At 51.6% G+C, this 20,701-nt stretch overlaps 1 protein-coding gene across 1 annotated transcript in view; it reads right to left on the bottom strand.

Moving 5' to 3' along the window:
- PEMT (phosphatidylethanolamine N-methyltransferase) overlaps positions 1-20,701 on the bottom strand; it is an 88,913-nt gene that overhangs the window by 35,167 nt on the left and 33,045 nt on the right.

Raw genomic sequence — 20,701 nt, 5'->3', positions numbered from 1 at the left:
AACCCAGGAACCCCAGCTCAGCCCACATTCGGGGCCACTGATGGGCAGTGTTAGGGAGCCACCACCCTTCGCAGCCCTGTCCCCTGTGGACAACAGGCAGCTCCAGCCTCAACCGCAGCCCGGGCCCTGACCTCTGCTCTAGGCCAGCTCTCCTTGGGCAGCGCCACACAGGTGGCTTTTGGGGGTTCCTCGCCCACGTCCTGCACCTCAGGGACCCATGCTGGCACCCAGCCAGGCTTTGCTGCCACCCCAGCTGTCATGCCCCCTGGCACGGCCACCGCCCCTGGCTCCATGACCAATGCTGGGCCCAACAGCTGGCAGCCCTGCCCAATAGCTGGCGGCACAAGCCCAGCCCCCTTGAGCTTCGGGGTTGCGGCAACCCCCACAGGCTTGGGGAGGCGACAGGCTGCCCCAGATCAGAGGCGCACCTTTGGAGCTCTCAGCGTTACACCACAAACCAGCAGGGCCCCAAGCAGCACACACCGCTCTGGGGACAGCTTGGGCCCGAACACCCAGGGCCACCCTTGTGGGAGCACCCCCATCACCACTGCCCAAGACAGCACTAAACACAACCCTGTGTCTGGAGGCCTGAACACCCCTCCTGTTAGTCCCAGCCCGAGGGACCTAGCCGCTCAGAGGCCCCCGAGGCCCAGCCCAGAGCCCAGCAGCACTGCCAGCGAGGCCACCTGCAGGGTCACGTGGGTCCTGGGCCCTACTCCTCGTGGCGCTGCCTCTGTGCTGAGCACAGCCAGGAGCAGCCCTGCCAGGTCGAGCCCCTCATCAGCTGCCCAGGGCTCGGGGAGTCGCAAAAGAGCTGCGCCGGGCCACAAGTCATTTCCCGACACCTCGCAATCCACTCTTTTGGGGTCTAGGAGGAAAATGCGGGCCTGAGTCCGTAGCTTCCTGGCAAGTCGCCAGCGTGCCCCTTCCCTCTAGGCTACACCTCATGTCCATGGGAAACCCTAATCTAGCCCTGACTTCTGTGGTCCTGGAGGGACACTGGGCATCCCGAAAGCCAGCATCTGGAATATTCCCAAGCCTTGCCCCACAGTTTGGCCCAAAGGTGGCTCGAGGCTGTGTCAGATCCCAGTGGCTACAGGCCCCAGGACGGTGCGCGGAGGCCCGTGTCCCATCTGCCTCCAGTCCTGCAGCACACAGGACTCCTCCTCGACCCACACTGGACTCCTGCCCTCCCCATGTTCTTTCCATGTTCTACGAGTTTCCTCCATAACTTAAAATAAAGCCTTGCTCCACTTCTTTGCCTACATCTCCTGAGTCTGTGCTCTGGGGGTCACGTGAGGAAAAGCTCCAGCCTGGATGGATGCTGGCATGGGGAGCCAGATCACACTGTTTCCAGGTTCCTGTGGCCGGCTGGGGGCAGCAGGGGTGTGTGGGAGGGGGGGGACTTGGGGTGGCGGGAGTGGGGGCAGAAGGGCTGGTAGGGCTGACCCCTGAGGAGGAACAATGTGTTCAGTTTCAGTGACGCAGCCTGGTATACAGCAGGGGCCCGGGGGAGGGATAAACAGGGAGACTCAGCCTTGCCTATGGGAATGGCTGCTTCTCACCCACTTCTCTGGCCTGGACCAGGCTGCATCATCCCGAGTGGACACCAGGTGTCCACACTCTACGTGTTACATCTTTTTCCCAGGTAGTCATTTCTTTTTAGTCTTTTTTTTCCCTTTTGTCTTGGAAGTCCTGGGAAAATACCCTCTTCCACATTTCACCTGGGATGAATGTTGTGTATCAAGGATTCCGAGTGACGGCAAACCAGGGCAGCTTTACCTTGACGATGTGACATATCCCTGAGCGACGGGTGACATCCCACTTCACCGGAGCACAAGGACTTCCTCAATCCATCTCTTCCCTTTGTCAGACATTGGGGTGAGAAGGCCCTTTTTGCAGCAGAAACAAGCTAAAATCCATTCATTGTCATTATAAAAGATGAAAAGAATTGCAGGTTGTGGCACGACATGGATGGACTTTAGGGATCCTCACTCCTGCCATCAGCAGAGAAAAGCTGAACAGGTAAAAAGCACCAGTTCTCTGATCCATCAGAGAAGGAGGTCCTGGGGCACCCTGTCACCACAGAAACTGGGGAGATGGGTGGATCAGAGACTCCGCTTACTACTAGAAGTCCTAGCCTCAGCAATCAGGCAACAAAAAGAAATAAAAGGCATTCAAATTGGCAAAGAAGACGTCAACAAACTCTTCCTCTTTGCAGATGACACGATACTGTACGTAGAAAACCCAAAAGACCCCGCCCCAAGCTTGCGAAAACTCATACAGCAATTCGACAATGTGGCAGGATACAAAATCAATGCCCAAAAATCAGTGGCATTTCTATACACTAACAATGAGACTGAAGAAAGAGAAATTCAGGAGTCAGTCCCATTTACAACTGCACCCAAAAGCAGAAGACACCTAGGAATAAACCTAACCAAAGAGGTAAAGGATCTATACCCTGAACACTACAGAACACTTCTGAAAGAAATTGAGGAAGACACAAAGGCATGGAAAAATATTCCATGCTCATGGATTGCAAGAATTAATATTGTGAAAATGTCAATGCTACCCAGGGCAATTTTCACTTTCAGGGAAATCCCTATCAAAATCCCATGGACGTCCTTCAGAAAGTTGGAACAAATCACCTTAAGATTTGTGTGCAATCAGAAAAGACCCCAAATAGCCAGGGGAATATTGAAAAAGAAAACCAGAGTCAGGGGCATCACAATGCCAGATTTCAAGTTGTACTGCAAAGCTGTGGTCCTCAAGACGGTGTGGTACTGGCACAGAAACAGACACAGAGATCAATGGAACAGAATAGAGAACCCAGAAACAGGCCTTCACCTCTATGGTCCACTAGTATTTGTCAAAGCAGGAAAGACTACCCACTGGAAAAAGGACAGTCTCTTCAATAAACGGTGCTGGGAACATTGGACAGCCACGTGCAGAAGAATGAAACTAGACCATTCTCTTACACCAGACACAAAGAGAAACTCAAAATGGACGAAAGATCTAGATGTGAGACAAGAATCCATCAAAATCCTAGAGGAGAGCACAGGCAACACCCTTTTTGAACCTGGCTACAGCAACTTCTTGAAAGACACATCTCTGAAGGCAAGGGAAGCAAAAGCAAAAATGAACTCTTGGGACTTCATCAAGATAAAATGCTTCTGCACAGCCAAAGAAACAGTCAACAGCGCTAAAAGACAACCTACAGAATAGGAGAAGACATTTGCAAATGACCTATCAGATAAAGGGCTGGTATCCAAGACCTATAAAGAACTTATTAAACTCAACAGCAAAGAAACAAACAATCCAATCATGAAATGGGCAAAAGACAGGAACAGAAATTTCAAAAAGACATAGACATGGCCAACATGCACATGAGAAAATGCTCCGCATCACTTGCCATCAGGGAGATACAAATCCAAACCACAATGAGATACCACCTCACACCAGTGAGGATGGCGGAAATGAACAAGAGGGGAAACAACAAATGTTGGAGAAGCTGTGGAGAAAGGGGAACCCTCTTGCACTGTTGGTGGGAATGGGAACTGGTACGGCCACTCCGGAAAACTATGTGGACGTTTCCTCAAAGAGTTAAGAAAAAGAACTACCCTACGACCCAGCCATTGCACTGCTGGGGATTTACCCCAAAGATACTGATGCAGTGAAACGGCAGGACACCTGCACCCCGATGTTTATAGCAGCAATGTCCACAATAGCCAAACTGTGGAAGGAGCCTCAGTGTCCATCGAAAGATGAGTGGATAAAGAAGATGTGGTCTATGTATACAATGGAATATTACTCCGCCATTAGAAACGATAAAATACCCACCATTTGCTTCAACATGCATAGAACTGGAGCGTATTATGGTGAGTGAAGTAAGTCAGTCAGAGGAGGACAAACATTATATGGTCTCATTCCTTCGGGGAATATAAAAAATAATGAAAGAGATTAAAGGGGAAAGGAGGGATCCCTGGGTGGCGCAGCGGTTTAGTGCCTGCCTTTGGCCCAGGGCGCGATCCTGGAGACCCAGGATCGAATCCCACATCGGGCTCCCGGTGCATGGAGCCTGCTTCTCCCTCTGCCTGTGTCTCTGCCTCCCTCCCTCTCTCTCTCTCTCTCTCTCTCTCTCTCTCTGTGTGACTATCATAAATAAATAAATTTTAAAAAAATAAATAAAGGGGAAAGGAGAGAAAATGAGTGGGAAATATCAGTGAGGGTGACAAAACATGAGATACTCCTCTAACTCTGGGAAAGGAACAAGGGGTAGTGGAAAAGGAGGTGGGCGGGGAGTTGGGGTGACTGGGTGACGGGCACTGGGGGGGGCACTTGACAGGATGAGCACTGGGTGTTATACTATATGTTGGCAAATAGGACTCCAATAAAAAATACACACACACACACACACACAAAGAAAGCTTTCTCTCTCTTTTTTTTTTTTTAAGATTTTATTCATTTATTTGAGAGAGAGAGAGTGAGAGAGAGCACAAGGGGGGGGAGGTGTGCAGTGCAAAGGAAGAGGGAGAAGCAGGCTCCCCGCTGAGCAGGGAGCCTAACACAGGGCTCGATCCCAGGACCCTGAGATCATGACCTGAGCTGAAGGCAGACACTTCACCGACTGAGCCACCCACGCATCCCTTGTTGAAAAGTTTCACACGAAGAAAACTCCAGGTCTGGATGGCTTCCCTAGAGGGTTCTCCCAAACATTTAAGGAAGAAATTATACTGATTATGTATAGACTCTTCACCAAAATTGAAAAGGAGAGGACATTTCTCAATTCATTCAATGAGACCAGCATTACCTGATACCAAAATCAAAGACATCACAAGAAAACCAGGGACAAATATCCCTTCTGAACAAAGTTGCAAACAATTCTAGACAAAGATGTTAGTAAATCAGCAAATGGAATTTCATGATAGATTGAAAGAATAACACATCATGACCAAGTGGGGTTTACCCCAGGAATGAAAAGTTGGTCTAACAACTGAAAACCTATCAATGGAATTCACCACATAAACAAAATGAATAAGAAAAACAAGATGATCACTGTAACACACGAAAGAGCATTGGACAAAATCCAACATACATTCCTGACAAAGACGCAGCACACTTAGGGACATTAAGAAGTTCCTCATCTGAAAGTCTGAAGCTAACTGCATGCCGAAAGCTTTCCTCTTAGATCAGGAACAACACAGCCATCTGCTTTCACCACCTATTCTGACAAGTCTAGCTAGTTCAAACAGACCAGGAAAGGAAATTTAAAAATCACAAAGGAAAGAATAAAACACCTTTCCTGGAGGACCCATGATCACCCATGTGGAAAATCTGAAGGGATCTACAAATAGTTGCAAGACTGATACACTAAACATAGTAAGGCATTGCTGTGGGAATTTAAGGCATAAATAAATGGACAGAGAGAGATACAGTGTCCACAGGTCCAGAGGCTCAGTATTATTAAGATGTCAAATCTCTCGACTGGTCTACAGATTCATCTGTAGACCCGCCCCCCGTCCCAAAATCCCCAACCCCCCCCCCTTTGCAAATTGACAACCTGATTCTAAATCATATAGAAATGCAGAGGCCCAAGAATAGCCAAGACAACTCTAAGAAAGGATAAGAGTTGGACTAACATGACCAGATTTCCAGTTGTATTATAAAGCAACAGTAACCAAGACAGCGTGATGCTAGTGTCAAGGACAAATAGATCACTAGAACAAAACAGAGAGCTCAGAAATAAACCCATGCATAAAAGGTCAATTGATTTGGGACAAAGTGCAAAAGGAAGTCAGTGGAAAAAGGAAAGTTTTTCAACAAATAACTCTGGAGGTTACACGCCAGAGTGAACTTCAACCCATAACTCAGACCATATACAAAAATGACCTCAAAAATGGATTATAAGTCTAACATAAAACCCAAAGCTATAAAACTTTCAGAGGGAAACATGCTACTAGAAAATCTTTATGACCTTGAGTTATGCAATGATTTCTTAGATACGCATGAAAAGCATGATTCATAAGAGGAAAAGTTGCTTCCTGAAGCCCCACAGGTGAAGTTCCTGGTGTGAGCGCCACCCCACCATTCCCTGGGGCTCTGTGGGACCTTGGTGCAGGTCTGGCCCAGTGGGTGGCTGTGGTTCCAGGGACCCTCTCTCCCCACATGACCATGGTCTCCAGGACAGTCCCCTCTGTGGGTCACACACTCACGAGGATGGCTGACACTTGCTTTCATGTGTCCTGCTACTGACTCCATCCCGGGGGCCTATGAGGAGTGTAGGGCTGGATGCCTATCCCCGGGCTGGGGTTGGGGGTTGGTTCTGGCTCCAGTTACAAGTGCATGGGTGTGGCCTCCTGCTCTGGCACGAGGTTCACACCAAGCCTTGCCACCTCCAAAGAGAGTCTGCCGTCCCTCAGCATCTTCTTGACCTCTGTTCACCCATAAAGGTGCCCATGAGGGGCTCGAGGAACACCATCATCAGAACCTTGAGACTGACAAAGCCAGCTGGAGTGTGGGCTGTATCAGGAGCCATGAAGCCAAATCAAACCCAAGAGCCATGTTCATGCCACCCTCGCCCTCGACATGGATCCAAGCCTGTCTTTGGTTTCCCCCAAACACTTAAGCCAAGTCCAAAAGCCTCCTCTACTTGCCCCAGGGATACCTCAGGTAGAGCCACCGCCCCTAGTCCCCACCTGGGGGCCTTTGGCACAGGTGAGGCTTGGCAGCTCACCCCCACACTGGCTGCAAGTGGCAGAGTCAGCTCTTCCCTGAGCCGCTGTCAGTCCCAGGGTTGATGGTCTCCCTGCACCTGAGGGAGATTGCCCAAACCTGTTAGCAATCCACTCTTAGCACAAAACAAGGTTCTTGTGGTCAGAGAGCTGGTACTGTGACTCCACAGCTAAGACCCGCTTCCAAGGCCAAGGGACACGGAGAGAAGAACTTGGCATGGCTCAGGGCTGGATAGGACCCTCTCTGTGGCTGCTTTTCCTGTATCCAAGTTTCAAACCACAGTCTCTAAGCACCTCTTTACAATGATGGCCACATCCTGTACTTTGGGCCAAAATGCTGCCCCTGAAAAAGGAAAGAGCAACGAGAAAAAAACAACTTGATTCAGTAATGGGCAGAGAACTTGAATAGACATTTCTCCAAAGAATGGCCCAAAAAGCACTTGGGAAGATGCTCAACATCCCTAATCATTAGGAAATCAAAACCACAAAGAGATACCAACCACCTCGTACATTAGGGTGCTACTATCAAAAATAAGAACATGACTAGTATCAGCGAGGATATAGGCAAACTGGAACCCTTACGCACTGTTGACTGGAATGTATATTGGTACAGTTGCTATGGAAGATACGAGTGTTTTCCTTTAAAAATTAACGCAATTCCCATACGATCCAGCAATTCCATTTCTAGGTATACACCCAACAGAATTCACAGCAGGGTCTCAAAGAGGTATCTGGTCACCCGTATTCATAATAACATTATTCACAATAGCTAACTCAAGGAAACAACTCAAATCTCCACTGGCTGATGAGTGGATGAGCAAAATTGGTATATCCATACAATGGAATAGTATTCATCCAAACAGAAGGAAATTCTGACCAATGCTACAACACGGATGAACACGCTCTGACGTTATGCTACCTGAATAATAAGCCCAACATATAAGGACAAATACCATACGATCCCACTCATCTCAGGTTCCTAGTGTCGTCAAATGCAGGCAGAAAGCAAAAGAGTGGTTGCCAAGGGCTGGGGCCAGGAGAATGGGAGTTAGTAGGGAATGCGGACAGAGTTTTAGTTTTACAAGACAAAGAGCTCTGGGGATGGGCAGTGCTGCTGGCTGCACAAACGCGAATGTTTTTAATACCATGAATCGTCCACTTAAAAGTGGCTAAAATGGTAAACATTATGTCATGTGCATCTCAACAGAATAAAAAAGAGAAAATAAGCGCCTGTGTGGCTCAGTTGGTTAAGCATCTGACTCTTGATATTGGCTCAGGTCTGATCTCAGGGTCATGAGATCGGGCCCCAGGTCAGGCTGTGGTGCTCTGGGTGTGGAGCCTGCTTTAGATTCTCTCTCCCTTGCCCTCTGTCCCTCCCCAACTCTAAAAAAAAAAGAGAGAGAAAAAAAATGTACGTAGGAAAAAAAGATTTTAAAAAAGAGGGAAGGAGAGAGGGAGTCCCTGGGGCCCAGCTCTGAGGGGAGCACCATGGCTGCCTGTCTCGTTCAGGTGACAAGAACCCCATCCCTGCAGGTCCCCAGACCCCATGCCCATGAGGTAACCATGGCCAGAGGCCACCCAACACACCTGCCCTCACCCACATGGGACCCCACTTGGGAGTCACAAGCCACCCTAGGTACAAAGAGCTATACAGAGCCCTACCCCTGCAGCAGCCCCCAACAGGAACACAGTTCGAACAGCTCATCACCCTCTGCCTCGTGGCCACCTCTCCCTTCCCTCATATTTGTCTTGGGGAAAGACGGAAGTGGGAAGAAAGCCTGGACCACTGTTGGCTGCAGTACCCAGAGGCTCTGCCCCCACAGGAGGCTAACAAGCCTTCTGAAGGGCTCCAGCCCTGGACCAGGCAGTGTGAGGAGGACAGACAACCCGGGTTCAAATCCAGACTCTGCAGAGGGTGCTCATTCCTATTGAGCCTGGGGCATTTAGGACATGGACAGGGCCTGGTACAGGGTCTCCCCCGCCCCCTGTCACCTGCCTGCCAGGCAGCATGGGGAACATCTAATACCTATTTTTAAATTGTACTTAATAAATACACTTAAAAGGGTAGGAGGAGGTAATCGCCTTATCATAAGAGTTGCTATGAGATTCATCTAAATATGTGAGCTTTCCTATGGCACTTGCAATGTTTGATTTATGCACAGCTTTATAAGATCTTTTTAAAAATTTATTTTCAAGAAAATAAGGCCCACCTACAAAGGCCCTGAAAAATAGCCCAGGAGTGAGTGACTCTTCAACTATTAACCAAATATAGTGCAAAATCTAGTCTGCTTTCTTTGGTCAATATTTACATGGACTTCAGCCTGACTCAGAAAGGAAATTTGAAAGTATTTGGTTCAAGGCCAGAGTGGTTGTCTGGATACACAGTGTTTCAATAAGCAGCTGGGGCCTTTCCCGGGCATCCTAGGGGTGGAGGGTGGGGGTGGCAGGTGCAAGATACAATATCCCCTTCACCATCACCATTGGCAGCTATGGTCAGTCAGCTTTTTTCTTCTTTTTTTTCCCCTGAAATATTAGTTTATTTGAGAAGAAAGCCCTTTCTTAGGTTTGACTTAATAGAGGTAAAAATAAAATTCACATTCAATAAAAATGTACCTTTTGGAATTCAGGGTTCTGAATTTTGACAAACATATACACAGCCACAGCCAAATGAAGACAGAGGACAGTTTCGTCACCCTGGGAATTTCCCGTGCCCTTTGCAGCCAGGCTCCTCCCCAACCCCTGCCCCAACAACCCCTGACCTGTTTTCTGCCCCCTAGTCAGCTGTGGCCCCACCCTCTTCAGTGGGAGTCTTTTCAGTTGGCCCCGGGGTGCCACCCTGGTGTGCTGTGCGCATCAGTGCTATGCTCCTTTCCGGGGCTGCAAGGGAGGGATTCTGTGGTGCAGGTGGGTGGACCACGGTTGGTTTATCCACTCCCCAGCAGAGGGACACTTGGATGTCACGAGATTCTGCTACTGTAAATAAAGCTGCCACACACAGCTGCCTATAGGGCTCAGCGGGCATGTGCTTTTGTTTTCATTGCTCCTGTGGCCTGCTGACCTAGCTAGAGGTTAAGTTCAGAGGTCAGAGCCCAGGAGAGCTGAGACCCTCAGGGCACCTGGCCTGTCGGGCTCCGTGCCTCTACCACTGGAGCACCTGTGCCCCCCACCGCTGCCTGGCAAGCCCCCAGGAGGGTGGGCAGGGGACACAGGTGCCACCACTCCCCCACTGCTTGGGAGAGTGCTTCCCACACTGCACAGCCAAGGCCTAGGAGCACAGAGGGATACAAGCACAGAAATGTCAGGGGGATGGTAGCCAGAACAGAGGCACAAGGGAGCGAGGCCTGAAGGCCTGAGGCACTGAGGGGACAGAGACCCCTTCAGTGGAAAAGAATCTGAGCTGAGACTTGAAAGCAACACAAACAGGCCTCAGCAGCAGCAGGGTATGGGCAGGCTTGCACCACCAGGGGCCTGTCCCCGGGGCCAGTGAGCAGGACAGAGGTGACATCTAGCCAGAGGCCACTCACTGGTCTGGAAAAGTCGGCCCCAAGAAAGCAGAATCCGGCACACATTTCTCAAGGCCTCCAGAGATAACTATGTACGGTGTCCATTTTCTAGGTGAGGACTCAGGTTCAGAGTGGGAAAGTGACCGGCCCCAAAGCACACTGTGATGGGCTAGGGCTGGTGCCCAAGGCCACCTGCTTGGCCTGCAACCACACACACATGGGTGTCTTCCAAGCCCCCTGCCCAGAGAAATGGGTTGCCAGCTCTGCCTCTAAGAGCCACCAGATGGGCACTGGCCACCTGGGCCCAGCACCCAGGGACCCACCTGCCAGGCACCACCGTCAAAGAGGTGCTTCAGGGCCAGTGGGGAACCCATTAGTGAATATTAGAATATTAGTGTTGAGCCAGAAAGGTGCAGCTAATCTCCTTATTGTTTAAGGCAAGCGCCAGGCTGAGGAAAATGGTTTGCCTAATTGAACTCCCTTGAAGTTAATCCAGGAAAACGGGCCCAGTCTCCATGGACTGGCATGACACCACCAGCAGAACCCTGGCCTGCTCAGGTGACCACAGCTGAGGGCGCTCACCTCACCCTGGTCCCCGGATTACCTGTCCGGGCCTTACCCAGCACACCTCCAATGACCCACCCAAAGAACTAACGCCTCCCCCGTCTCGGGGCGCCAAGAGCTGGAAAGGGCCTATCTCCAGGCAATCAGCAGCCTTCTCGAGAACAAGCTGAACTGTAGCAAGGACACAGATAGGTCGACAGCAGGGGCCTTGTGTTTTGGTGGGGTTGTCTTTCATGGAAGGAAGGCAAGAGCATGGTTTGAACCTTTTGCCATGTCACCCCCCCAGTCCTGGCATTCACGGCTTCTCTCAGGTTTCTGAGGCTGCTCCATGTCTGTCCAACCCTCAGCAGACCCTCGAAGTGGCAGGGACTGTGAGTGGGATCCAAGGCTGAGCCAAGGCCAGGCCTGTGTGCAGCCGTCAGGGGCATGGGGGGCAGGGCCCGAGGCCACCAGCACTACCACGTAGGTTGATGGGGGGGTGAGGTGGGGGTGCTGCCTCCATTCCTCAGAGATGCTGCATCCTGAGGCCACAGGGGGTTTGCTGCCTTCCCTCAGAGGCGGGCCTCGCCATCTCCCACCTAGTTCCTCAGAACCACAGCAGCGGTGTGGCCATCACTGGGAGCCTGTTGGAAACGCAGACTCCCAGGCACCACCCCAGGCCCACTGAGTCACAGTCTGCAGTTGGACCACATCCCCAGGCATTGCCAAGAAGGGCTATGCTATTCCACCACATTCTGAGGGACCTCACACACCCACTTGGTTATTGACTCAATCCTGGAACTGTTTTCACTGCCAGAAAACTCTCCCGTAACCACCCTGGGCAGCAACTATTTTATACAACTGTCATTACCCCAGAAGTCACAATCTCTCCTTGGATTTCCTTGGAATCACACATCACCGTGTGAGCATTATTTCCAGCTCCTGAACACAGGGAGGTGGCCTCCACTGGGCCCGTGGCACAACGCCCTGCCTCAAGAAGTGGCTGGCTGTCCTTTAAAACAGGCACTGAACGTAAAGACTGCTAACTCTGGGAAACGAACTAGGGGTGGTAGAAGGGGAGAAGGGCGGGGGGTGGGAGTGAATGGGTGACGGGCACTAGGGGTTATTCTGTATGTTAGTAAATTGAACACCAATAAAAAATAAATTTAAAAAAATATAAATAAATAAATAAATAAATAAATAAATAAATAAATAAATAAATAAATAAATAAAACAGGCACTGAGGGTGGTGTACGCCCCCTCCAGCCACAGCACAGCCCCAGCGGCTCTAAGCAATGCCTCCAGGCCAATTCATGTGGCCGAGGGCAAAGTCAAGCACATGCTTTCTTTTGACCTCTGCCTACCACACACAAGATTCACTAGATATGACCCCAGTGACTGTCCGTTCCTTGTAACAACATGAAGCTTTGCCACCACAGTGTTGGAGAGAGCTCAAAGATCCAGCTCCCCACTTTAAGGAACCCAGTGACTCAGCCTGGCTAGAAGTCTTTTTTTTTAAGATTTTATTTATTTATTCATGAGAGACACACAGAGAGAGGAAGAGACATAGGCAGAGGGAGAAGCAGGCTCCCTGCGAGGAGCCTGATGAGGGACTCGATCCCAGGACCCCCGGATCACAACCTGAGCCGAAGGCAGACGCTCAACCACTGAGCCACCCAGGTGCCCCTAGAAGCCTTAATGCCTCTTCTGGGAATCGCCTAGAGGCTGGCGAGGCTGGGGAGAGGACTGGACAGGGTTCAGGAGAAGCAGAGCACCTACTTGGGTGCAGCACGCAGCCCACAGATTGCCTCAGAGAGTCCACACCATTGTCTATGAGCAAGGCACTTGATCTGACCCAGAAGGGAACAGAGGCACAGAGTGGTTTAGTGACTCACCCAAAGCCACACAACTGAGAAGCTATAAAGCTCAATCTTGAACCCAGAAACCCAGTTTCTTGCCACTAAGCTCCCAGGCCTGCTCTCCTGCCTAGGCTCTTCCCCATTTGCTGGGACACATCGTGACCTCAGTTTCGTCGCGTGTAAAGGACAGGGGCTTAGACTCTAACATCCCCACCAGCTGCAATATCCCACAGGTCTGTGAATGACAGCATGAACAGCTGCTTCCCCACTCTGGCAAGCAGGCCTGGGTACCAAGACCATTCTCCCACGGGACCAGGAGCTTCATCCTCACATGAAACTGGGGTACACACTAGCAGTTTGAGCTACCACATTGCGACTGCTGGTGTTTGCAGCCAAGGGAGCTAGAAATGTATGTGCTTTGTGAGGCTGTGTGTAGACCATGAGAGGTGACCACTCCCATGCTGTTCCTTCTGGAGTGAGCCCCCCTTGACCCCGGGCCCTCATTAACCCCATATGGCACTTCCCACTCCAAAGGACCACTTGGTGTCCTCAGCTTGCACAGTGGGGCCATCCGGCCTGCACATCCCGCCCCCCACCCCCCCACAATCCCTTGCCAGACCATATCCCTGGAAAGCCTGACCTCTCCTGGGCATGTTAGGTGGGCCAGATGGGACCTCAGCCATGAGTGCAGGTCATGAGGCTATGGCTTGATCTACATTTTGAGAGACCTCACCAACCCATACGGGTGACCCTCAAAAGGTCAATTCCAACCAGGCCACCACCATGAAGGCCCGCACAGTCCTGGTGCCCCAGCTCACCCCAAGAAGCCTTGTGCCTCCACATGTCCCCAGTATATTCATTCTATGACTCTCTCGTACCATTCCTGCCACCTGGAAGAGCTGTCCATGCCCTTTGCCTGCCAACATCACACCCATGCTGTCGGCCAAGCTGAAGCCCCTCCTCTTGTGACCTCATCCGTGGTGCGTCCAGTCCCCAGGAGCCATTCCCACTGGCCTGGGGAGCAGCCCCGTCAGTCCTGGGTCCTAGGTCCTGGGCTCAGCTCCTCACCTAGACTCTCAACAGGAAGGCCTGGGGGCTGGGCACATCCAATGACTCATTCATTCATTCCATGGAGACTGCTCACTTCCAAAGTTCTGCTCCACACTTTGGAGCAGATGTCCTTAGTTTCAGGAATGCTACACCAAAGGGTTGAGGAGGCACATGTCACCACATCCAGGACTTCAGTAAATAAGGCAAGATGTTTTAGAATCTGGGTGACAGTGTTGGGAGGTTTGTTCTTCCTGTTGTTGTATACATATAAAATTCATCGTTTAAAAGAAAGGCCCCTCTGCCTGAGAAACCTATCCCTCTCCTGTCCTTCTCTTCCTGCTAAAGCATTCCCTTTTCAGGGGGTCCATGCCTTTGGCCTGCTCTGCTCTGTCCCTCCTCTAAGCCCTGGAGCCACCTGCCTGTGCCTTGCTCACAGTGTAGCATCTTCTGGGCCCTGAAATCTGTACGAACCCTACCTCCTCGAGCATCCTCTAAACACTGGGAAGTGTTCCTCTCCAAACCTCCCAGGGGTCTGACTGAATCCCCAACATGCTGGGTGCCCAAGTTTAGTGCCACTTCTGCATCTGCGATGGCCCAGTTGTGGGGAAAGAAAGGACAAGAGCATGTGCCACAGCCATGGTGGGGACAAGAATGTGCTGGACTCCACCACCACCACCACTCTGGCCTGGCCAGCCCACACTCTCCCCCAGGCCCTGGCATTGGCTCGACAGTCCTGAACTCAGCAGATGCACATTCAAATGGTTTGGGTTCCCCCTCCAGGCACAGCAGGCCCTCCCCCAAGACATGTGCAGAAGTAGGCTTCAAGCTGGTGGCAACCTCACTTGGCCAGGCCAGGAGCTGCTGGGCATAATAGGATTGAAACAACCCAGAGCACTTCTAACATTTGCTAAGTCTGCTAAAGTCACAGAGAGAAAAAGACAAAGAAATAGTGTCTGCAGGGCTGTGAACAGCAGCATGGAGCAGCCTTGCCACACACACACACACACACACACACACACACACACACACTGTCCAGCCCCCCCAGGCCCCTCGCTAATGGATGCAGCATAAAGACGCTCCAAAGCCAACCTGCATCCAGTCCCAGAGGGACATCGCTGTCCATCCTGGGGGGTGGAGTAGGGATCAGCAGCTACAATTGCTGCCACTGGGGGGTCCAGGCATAAGAGGGAAGAGTGGCTTCCGTTCAGAGGGGGAGGGCTGAACTGGACTCCCATCAAAGGGGCAGGGTGGCCCTTGCTGGCCTGACAGTTTGCACAATCTAGAGGCAGGCCACGAAATCCCAATTAGTGCCCGATAATTGCCAAGCTTCTATGCTGACCGAGGCCATCCCATTATCCTCACAGTGGGCATCAAAGCGAAGTTAGGATTACTTCATTTGCTGCATGCTGACCCAGACCTCTATCCACAGGGCTAGTTTTTACGTCCCTCTCCTTTTAAAGGGCAGAAATGAGGTGGCGAGGGGGCTGGGCTTATACAAGCCTAAGTGGCCTGCAGGACTAAGCTGGGCGACCAGGTGAAGAGACTCAGGAAGCCTGCGCCTCTCTCAAGGGCCTGAGCTGAATGCCACTCTCTGCTCCAAGTGTGCTTCACAGTAAAGCCCGGCTCCTCCTGGGGTGGGGGCGGGGGGGCACCTAATGTTCCCTATTAAAGCAGCTCTGCTGTTAATCTAAGCAGCATTTGTGGAGACTTGAGATACTTAATTCAGCAGAAAACAATTCAGCAAGCAAGGAGCACCGCTATGCTGTTTCACACCCGCTGATGCCAAGCAAAGTATTTACACACCAGCCCAGACTCCCCCACAAGCAAAGGCCAGCCTTTGCCTTCACACCTGCGGGTCGGTTCTTTGGGCAGCTACGGAGCATCTCTCAGTGCCAGGCACTGGGCAGTAAGAACAGCAAGTGTGGCCTCTGCCCTCGGGAAGGCCTACGGGGTGGGGGAGGTGAGGCACACCGGCCAGCAGTGTGATTGCCAAAGATTAGGTGCTGGCAGACAGAATAACTGGGGGTGGGGGGTGTCAAGGAAGCCTCTCTGGCACAGTGACCTCCATGCCAAGGCCTGAAACATAAAACAGAGACCTACACCCAACACAGAAAGAACGGGCATGTGGGGGGCTCCGTCAGTGAACCGTCTGCCTTCAGCTCAGGTCATGATCTTGGGGTCCTGGGATCAAGCCCTGCATCACATGGGGCCTCCCTGCTCAGTGGGGAAGCCTGCTTCTCCCTCTCCCTCCGCCCCCCACCCACTCATGCTCTCTCTTTTTCACTCTCTCAAATAAACAAAATTTTTTTTTTTTTAAAGAGAAGAAAGAAAGAACATAGAAAGAAGGTTCCTCTGGGCAGGAAAACACGGGCATGGTGCTCTCTTGTCCTGCTGCAATCGGCCTGCTTCTCACGTGGTTCCCCAGACTGCCAGTGTCTCTGGGCCAGGCCAGGCTTGGCCAGAGGGCCTCGCACCCTCCTCACATCCAAATATGTAGCTACCAATACCCCCGTCCCTAGGCTTTGGAAAGGTGGGGGAGTAGAGCAGTCTCAAGGGTTTTGTTTTGTATCTCTGACTTGGTATTTAGCCAGAGAAGATGTCTTCACTATAGAAACCAGAGCCACCAGGGAGGAACACAGCAAATCTAAACCACGCTAGTTGGTGACCGAGCTCAGGGGGAAAGAATGCCAAACACAGTGACAAGGAACACTGGATGAAGGCAGAACAAAGATGCTAAGAGAAAGATGGCTATCTGCTGCTCAAGAGCATTGCAGGATCAGAAGCACCAGCGCATGAGCCTGACCAAAGAAATGCTAAGGGAGACAGGTACAGAGGGTGTCACCGACCCCCACTCCGTCCTCACAAGAATGCTTTGAGGTAGGTCAGGACCCACAGCGCACAGTCGGAAGACTCAGGAGTTGGCCGAACTGCACAGTCCAGGTTTTCTGCAAGGGCCACCGCCGCCTTGGATGGAAGAGCGCTGTGGGCTGGGGTCAGCAGGGCAGGAGGATGATCCCAAAAGCCATTGAAGAGGACTGGGGATCATCTCACTCCTCCCCTCACGGGCCCCAGAGGCTCCATGGTCTGTGTCCAAATCCAAATCTGTCCCAGAGTCCGTGTCAGGCAGTAGAATGCAGAGGTGGCACAGGCCAAACACAGGCCCCAACTCAGGGACATTTGTCCAGAAGGCTCTACTGCTGGGAATGGGACTGCCCTCTGCAGTGACAACAGCCATGGCAGTTTTAAATAACATTTTATTTGTCAATACTTTCAGATTCCTAGTCAAGTTACAAAGCCAGCATAGGGAGCTCTGCTGTGCCTACGCCAGCTCCTCCGAGGTGGCCACCTCCCACACCCATGCTCCATTTGTTATAAATGTAGCGGAGACCGTCCGTCCATTCTTTGGGCAAAAGCAGTTGCCCTGCTGGTATGAGGACTGGTCAGCTTTCCAGCACTGCAGCTGGGAGGGAGGCATGTCCTTGTCACTGCCACGCAGCCACACTGAGCCCCCAGGGCCCCTCGGTCTCCAGGCACCCAAGCCAGGCCCATGCACCCTCCTAGAGGCTGTGAATGGGGTGGGGTGGGGGGCAGTGCAGGCTCAGAGGGCTGAGCTCGCCCCACCCCAGCAGGGAGGAACATAAAAAAAACAACGTCCTGAGGAAACATAATCCCCTTCACAGCTTGGTGTGACTGTCCCTGAAACGGTCTCTGACAGCTGAGAGGACAGAGCACCTGAGCATGAGGACTCTCTCTTCTGGCAGGGTACAGCCTGGGTTCAAAATACTGCGTTCTGTGCTAATCACCCACCCTGCTGGAACATTTCCCGTGATCTCCGAGGATGGGGACATTTATGGTTCTCTGTCACCCAAAGGGAGGATGAGCTAGAACAGCACAATCTCTGTGTGCTACGGGCACGGCTGTGGCCTGGTCTCCCTGGGGACGATCTCGTACAGCCTCCCTGTGCCGCTGATCAGACTGAGCTTCTACAGGAGCCCTTGCTAGTTCTGCAGTTGTGCAGCTGAGATAGGGCTTAGGGACTTCCGTGGCCCTCAGGGCTCAAGGGTCATGTGCACTAGCCCCCCGGGGAAGGGGGGGCCTGCTTTAGGACATGGCGTCTTGGGCCTTCATACACTCGCCTCCCTGCCAATCTCCATCACAGTCATGGCCACACCGGTTCTTTGACTTGGTGATTCCAGATCCAGAAGAAGATCCGACATGTATTTGCACATGTGTGCAAATAAGTAGGATAAGGATGTTTATTGTAGCACCGTTTATGGTGGTGAAAGTCTGAAACAAACTAAATGTCCATGGGTGAGTTGAATAGATGATAGGACATCCATACAATGGGATACATCGTAGCCATTGAAAAGAATAAAGCAGATCTACAGATGGGAAAGCAGACATCTCCCAAGGCCACTAGGAGGTACTTCAAGGGTTACTTAAAACAGGGTCTGGTCGGAGCAAACACTCATGAATGTTAGTTCCCATTATTGTTCTAAGACCAGCCTGCTCTGCTTTTATGAAGGAAAAGAAGTAGGACATCCAGGAGTGGCCATCCATATAGGAGAGAGAATCCATCCATGCAGAGAACACCTCGGGAGGGGGTGCAGGGCAAAGGAGCCCAAGCGAGACATTTTCACCCTATGCCTTTTGGCACTGTCTGACCTGCTATCATGCTCATGTATTACCTACACTCAAAATTTTAAACATCATAACTGTGAAGATGCCAAACACAACAAACTACCATGTCCCCAGGGGTGAGGGGCAGATAGCTGCTACATCAGGTGAGGTAGGGACCCTGGACGGCTGATCTTCAAGGCCAACCAAGGTGATGACGGTTATACAGGGATTCACAGGTGTCCAGCCCCAGGGCCCTCGCCTACCCAAACCAAGGGCTGGGGTAGGGGGAACAGTTACTCCTATCTCCAGTTGACAGGCTTACTTTACACATGATTCTAACCAGCCTGGCTGTGTGGTTGCCCCAAATAGCAGAGAAGTGGCCGACGCGGAGGGAGATGGAACAGGCACATGGCAGGCAGTGAGACCCAGCAGCAGACAAGGGGTCAGAAATACGGGAACAGTGTAGTGTCTAGGGCCACCCAGCAGGAGCAAGGGCCCCACATTCTAGCTCTGGGCCCCACATCATAATGACCTCATACCATGAACTCATCTGTGCTAGTGAGGAGGGAAGGTGAACCCACCCACACATGACTTTAGAAAGCGCATATGCATGATTTGTTTATAAAAAGATAACAACAAACCTTAAGACACTGAAAGTTTCACTAAACACTGGAGAGTTGACTATGTGAAACACATTCCTCCCAAAAAGTACCAGATAAAGGTCACCGCTCAACGTCTAACAACGAAGACCTTGGTCCAAAGGGCAGGGTCCCTTCCTGCATCCCGGTCTGACCTTGGCCCTAGGATGGGGGTCATCGCCTGTGTGTCCCTCATCTGTGCTGCAGCCATGGAGCCACTCATGCCCAGGAGGCTGAGGGTCTGGGTGTCCCCGAGGCCTCCCAGCAGGAGGAAAGCCTGGCAACCCTGCCGGCCAAGGGCTCCTGTGCCAGTGGAAATGTGTTTGCTTCATAATCAACAAGGGGTCAAAGCCGGGCTGTCGTTCTTTTTTCTTTTCTTTTTTCTTTTCTTTTTTCTTTTCTTTCTTTTCTTTCTTTCTTTCTCTCTTTTTCTTTCTCTTTCTCTCTTTCTCTTTCTTTCTTTCTTTCTTTCTTTCTTTCTTTCTTTCTTTCTTTCTTTCTTTTCTTTTCTTTTCTTTTCTTTTCTTTCTTTTTTTAATTATCCTGCTGTGTTTTGACATAGAGACCCAAGGTCTAAAATTAGGCTACTGGATCTCACACCTGACTCTCCAAGCTCCCCAGGAGAGGGGGGCCCTGTCTCAGTGCCGACCGTGGAAGGTGTCAAATCTGTGCTCGGGGAACAGTGTCTTCTGAACACACTGCTCCAGGCAGGCCCAGGCTGGAGGACTGGCTGTTCTGCTGCACGCCTGGGGCAATACTGGAGGTCCCTCATCCGGGAGGCCCCAGGGTCCAGCTCCTCCACTCACCACTTCCAGAAATCCCAATCTCCACCCTTTCTTCAAAGTGACCAGCTGCAGGGTTCCATCCAGGTGTGAAGGCGTGTGGTGGGCTGGGGTTAGAAAGTCTGTGTGGTCCCATCACCAGGGTCTAAGGACCAGGCTCGCAGGGACCCAGAAGCCGGCCTCCAACAGGCCACGGCTCAAATCTACGGCCTGGGCCCCAGTGGCCCCCACAGAGGGAGACCCTGCCCATTCTTTCCGCTTACCATCTGGCAGCTGGGGTGGGAGGGGCGCCCCCAGGTCTCCAACTGGGCTCAAGTGCTCAGCTTCTGTAATGCAGGAGGTGCCTGCACTTTCCATTCTCTTGCTCATAATTACCCCTGTAATTATTCCTGGAGGCCGTGAGGATCAGAGGGAGAGAGAGAGAGAAGGCTGATACACGCAGGACACTGCCATTCCCAGCTGCTACCTGGGCTTCCTGTCAGAGAGATGCCTCAGATGAAATCATGCACCCTTTGGAGCCCCCCTAATAATGCATCTTTCTTTAAGCCCGTGGATGCTTCCAGATCTGAGAAGGGCTCTGCCCCTGCTCAGCTCATCATGTGTGGCCTCCTCCTGGGCCCTCCACAGCATCCATCACCATCAGCAACTCAGCAAGGTGAGGCCCCATGAATCCTTCCAACTCTGTACAACTATTTAGAAAGTCTAGCAAAATCTAGATACCTTCTCCTGTGGATAGCTATCAGTTCCCCTTTATTTCTTTTGCCCGTATTAAAAGATGTCATATGCTAGCTGCAGCAGGGAAAGGGCTGTCATTGGGGAGAGTCGGTTCTTCCTCCCTCTGTCCCTTCCACACAGCACAGACCCTGCCAGGGGGTGGGGGCAACTCTAGACTGGATGGCCAGAGGCTCCTGGGGGAGGGGGCATTAACCTTGAAGCTGAGAGGCCAAACCAAGGGGCTTGTAGCAGGATCCTGCC

This window comes from Canis lupus, chromosome 5 (assembly GCF_003254725.2).
Source record: "Canis lupus dingo isolate Sandy chromosome 5, ASM325472v2, whole genome shotgun sequence".
Lineage (NCBI taxonomy): Eukaryota > Metazoa > Chordata > Mammalia > Carnivora > Canidae > Canis > Canis lupus.
Note: the sequence above shows the minus strand (reverse complement) of the source record. Positions and strands in the feature narration are given on the sequence as shown.